General features: G+C 33.6%; 1 long non-coding RNA gene across 1 annotated transcript; it reads left to right on the top strand.

The window, feature by feature from the left end:
- Positions 1–247: 247 nt before the first annotated feature.
- Positions 248–4,569, top strand: LOC113335440. The gene is made up of 3 exons (XR_003353346.1): positions 248–328; positions 1,797–1,860; positions 4,477–4,569. It is a non-coding gene; the product is annotated as an uncharacterized LOC113335440 (long non-coding RNA).
- Positions 4,570–4,871: the final 302 nt, after the last annotated feature.

Below are 4,871 nucleotides of genomic sequence, written 5' to 3'. Positions count from 1 at the left end.
AGCCCTAGCCCAACCCATATGAATGTTTGTTTGAGCTAAGTAGTCACCCCTTAGCAGCAATTGGTGAGAATAATTAGTAGATACCTTGGAGAAGGCTAGAATTTTTTTTTCTTTTTGGCATGAGTGCCACGTGATCGACATGAGCTAACTAGGGAGGTCTTCGTAATTTACGAAAACAAGAGAACCATTTTCTTTCCCCTGTCCTTCCACTTTTTCTTTCTTTTCATCATATTTCTTCTACTGATTTCCAAGACCAACTTGAAGAAGAGAGTCTTTTGGTTCAAGCAGTTCACTGTCTAATTTGGAGAAGTAATTGGCTTCCATCAAGGTAGGGGGTTCTCTTTCGATTCTTTTTCACTTGATGTTTTTCTCCATTTTTCTGTTGTTACTGCATTTTTACTTCAACATTAACTTAATGTTTATTGAAGATATTGTGTTAACCATGGATTGACATATTTGTTTACAAACTTAATTTCTTCAAAGTATCCCTGCTTTTGATGGTTTTGCATGATAAGAGATTTGGTTAGAAATTATAAAATTTCTTAGTTTTGACTGTTGCATACTGAATTGGGTTTGGTTACAATTGTATAAATGATTTGTTTTGCAGTCATTCAGTTTTTGGTTTTTGTTTTCAATCCAGTGTGTATTTTGGTTCTCTACAATTGCTTATTATCTTTTCGCGAAAATTACTTAATGAGTTTTGTTTTTGGTACATGCAATGAGACCCAATATTTGCAGTAGCCTACTGGTTAAATCTTATGGATGTTTTGATTAAGAAAACAAAATAGAATTTTTGTTTTAACTTGGTCACAGCCAGGTGTTTTACTTATTAATTTGATTTCCCATCTTAACTTTTAGCCCATATTTCTATTAAATCCAATGACTCTTTCGTATGTTCGTATACTCCTTGTTAAAATGAAATCAAACCTTTGTATTTTATTTTGATAAGATTAATAAGCTTTGTTTGAAAAGTTGTCTCATTTTCATATGTGGTTTCTTTATATCTCCACCAGCTTGTGGCCTCAATTTAAATTTACTTTGGACAGTATTAAGAGTTTCATTTTCCAATTTGGCTTATGAGTGAAATTCAAAAACTACCCATATTGTGCAGATCAACTTGTGCTAATTTGGTTTTCTCGTTTTGTTTTGTGTCGCTGATTTCATTTTGGCAGTTGGGACTAAATTGCTTTGGCCGAATTTCTCATTTTATGTAGACTTGAAATAAAGCCTTTTCCCATGGTTGTCTGTAGCTTTACTTACTTCTTCTAGCTAGTGACTTTACTACCTCCTTTAATAATGAATGTATTTAATCTTTGTGTATTGACTGTACTTCCAGTTTGGCATTTTTGCATAGGAGCAAGCCTTTGGTGTAAGTTGTGGCATTGTTGCCTTTCATTTTTGTGAATTTTCCATGGTTAAGAAATACTTGTTTTATCTAAGAGTTCACTTGAGATTGTTGCCAGTAAGAACTATAAAGCACTTTACTTTAGAAACGTCGGGCCTAAGTGGCACCCCACCACCTCGGTGGCAACCCGGAAGATCGTTGCGGCAACGATGTCTGGTAACCAGAACTACCGTGACGGTGGCTATGGCCATGTGAAGTAGAGTAAATGTTTTTTTTGCGGCTCTGAATATTTTTATGATCTATGTTTGCTTAAGATTTACATTTTTTGCATTTTTATTTAGCTGATGCTCTTGTCTATTCATACATATTTAGCGCTGGCATTACATTTTCGTTGTTATACCCTCTACTGGGCATTCGCTCACCCCGTTTGTTTTGTTTTTTTCCCCCTCAGAGTACGAAAAGAAGTTGCAGCTGTAAGCCGGGCAGAGCTTACGGAAAGCTGTTAGCGCTTGAAAGTTAGTATTTTGTAAGCTTATGATATCGTATATCACAGGAGTATCTGGGTAGTTAGTTTTTGTTTTAGTCCCATATCATTTTGCTTTATTTTGTTGTTGGGAACTGGTACAGAATCTCGGTGGTGTGTAAATGAAACTTGGTGGTGTAATGAAGGGGAGGTCTGACCTTTAGGTGTCTAAAGAACCAATTACATCACTCATTTTGCCGTCAAATCTGAAAATATGCATGTTTTGTTTACATATTGCTACCTCTTGGGTTTTTCTATCTTAAGAAATTGCTATTTAAATTAATGTAAAACTAGTAAGTGAAGTTAAATGCTAGTATCTTGTTGTTTGAAACTATAGATCTTGTGCCAGTTAGTTGTTCTGAATGCTAAACCTTGCTTTGGTAATTTGTGAGCTTCTTTTGTAAAACCATCTGTTTATTTTATTGCATGGTGCATTTACCATAATTTATGTCTCTCATTTGTTACTACCCCTTTGGAGTTTCTTAGCTATGTAATAAAGAGCTGTGGCGTTCCTTTGGACACCGATTGCATTTTCTTTCTTTGGCTTTACTTGCTAGATTTTTTTTATAGTGCCTTCGGGTTTGTTAAATCTTAAGCTTAGAACTAAGTACTTGAATTTTTAAGGTATTTATACGGAGAATTAAAATGAATGTGTTCTTTCAAATTTCAAAGCATGTCAAGGGATTCATATTTACATCCTTTTGGATTTTTACTATGCAATACTAAGTTTTTTTTTTGCTAGCCACAAGACTAGCAGGGACGGCAACTGTGTGCTCCACTTTGCTTTGTTTTTCTTGAGCTGTCATTTTCAACTTAACTGCATATTTCCCCTCGTTGGATTAGTATATTTGAAATAATATAGATGTCAAACCTAAAGACCCACCCTTCTAAGTATTTGAATCCGTCCTATGTGATTTTGTTGTGTACTCTCCTTTCTCATAAAATTTCTATTTGTAAATTCACTAACATACTTGTTACTTAATTCTACCATTAATTTTTGATCCATTCACATTTTCATAGACGGAGATATTCTATTAGCCTTGTACCCGTTGTTGCATGATTTCTAAATTTGGTGTATGTATGTATTGTGTTTTTTTTTTTTTTTTTTTTTTTTTTTTTTTTTTTTTTATTCCGTTTTCGAGTGACGTACCGGGGACTTAGTCTTGCTAATGGGCTGAAAACCAACCCATTAGGAGGAAACTCTCCCGTCCGTTACATAGAATGTTTAATCCCTTTTCTCTTTGCGTTTCTTTGTTATACTTTGATTTCAATTTTGTTTATTCTTATATCATTAGGGTTCTGAAATTTGTCTATTTGATTTGATGCATACTATTGATGATCATACTTCTATTATTGGTATATAATATGATTAGGTATCACTAGTTAAAATTTGAGAGTATTCCACCGCATATTCCCTGTTGAAAGTTTATTTGAATTTGGGTGATAGTTACTGAATTTCTGGACAGTTTCGTGTCGATGTGGTTTTGATGTTCTTAGGCAGTCTTAATTATGTTAAAATGATTTGAGGTCTTAACAAAAGTTGTATATAAACATCTTATCTTTCATTTTGCTTTGGAATAGCTTGCTTTGAGTATAAGATGAACTTAATGTGAATATTTTTCTAATATGATGTTGTCTGCCCAGTTTTTAGAATGATCATGTAAAACAAATATCTTTTGTTTGGACCGTTGGTTTGGTGTGAATTTTGGATATGTTATATAATAATGTGTCAAGAATGTTTCCGTAAAATTTGAGGATGATCAGATAAAGTTAAAACCATGAAACATATAATGTAATATGGTTGTAGTTAGTATTTTTGATTAAATGCTTCAAAGAAATTCATGTTATTAACCCATGGTTGCTTGTGTTGTTTGTAAAAATGATTTAAAAATGGAAATGAGTTCATGTTTTTCCGTTAGATGGAATATGGTTTCATGCTAACGGCGGGTAATGATCCCGAGAGTTAAATGGGTATGATCCCCATGGGAACTTTTGTTCCTGACCATCGATGGAGGCTGTCCGATGGAGGCTGTCCGTGCCGATAAACGATAGGTGGGTGTATGAACCAAGGTTTTCGTACCGTGAACTCATGGTTTGAGGTGACAACATTGATATGTAACTTATGTTTTGAAACTTAAAAGGATGGGTTGTTGGAAACATTATTGATGAATTGTGAATTGATGTGTTAAATTCCAAATGGATGATTAGTGGACTCATGGTTTCTCTGTGATTATATTAATGCGTGAATATATGTGTTGAATCATTGATGAATGACTTGTTGACAATTATCTTGGTGTTGTAAACTCAATGGTTTGTTGTGATATTATAAATATTATTAGTGTTATGAACTCATGTGTGAAATCTAATTGCATGAATTGTTGAGAACGTTATTGATGTTATGAACTCATGTCTTGAATCTGAATTTAGATAATTTATTAGAAACATTATTGCTAATGTGATTGTCGAATATAACATTGATTCTCTTAAGTCATAAAGTGTTTCTTGGTATAAGTTTTTGCTTGATAAAATGATTATGTTTGCACATTTTTGGAGAATTGGGAATGCATTCTATTGAGCTGTCATCTCATCCCAATTGACATCCTTGCAGATTTATCAGAGTGGCGCAGCGAAAGCTATGAATGAGTAGATTAGTGATCGAATTGCTTTATTATATTGCTTGAAATGTAATTTGAAATAATAAGTTTGCTGGAAATGTTGTTACAAATGATTAGCAAATTCATATGTTTAAATTCATATTAGAAAGGTTAAATTATATTTGTTGTAATAAAATAAACTAACTAAGAGAAATATATATGCATAAGTCTCTTTCCGACCCGTAACGCTTCGAGTTCAGATCTCCATATGGGTTTGACCCTGGTCCGGAACTCGGGGTGTTACATCATCCCGCGTGGGTATTGTCCACCTTAGGACCAAACAATAATATACATATTTTAAAAAAAGACCAAATAGACAGTTGACTAGGTCAACAGGACCAAACTAACT

Source organism: Papaver somniferum, unplaced genomic scaffold (assembly GCF_003573695.1).
Source record: "Papaver somniferum cultivar HN1 unplaced genomic scaffold, ASM357369v1 unplaced-scaffold_148, whole genome shotgun sequence".
Classification (NCBI taxonomy): domain Eukaryota; kingdom Viridiplantae; phylum Streptophyta; class Magnoliopsida; order Ranunculales; family Papaveraceae; genus Papaver; species Papaver somniferum.
Note: the sequence above shows the minus strand (reverse complement) of the source record. Positions and strands in the feature narration are given on the sequence as shown.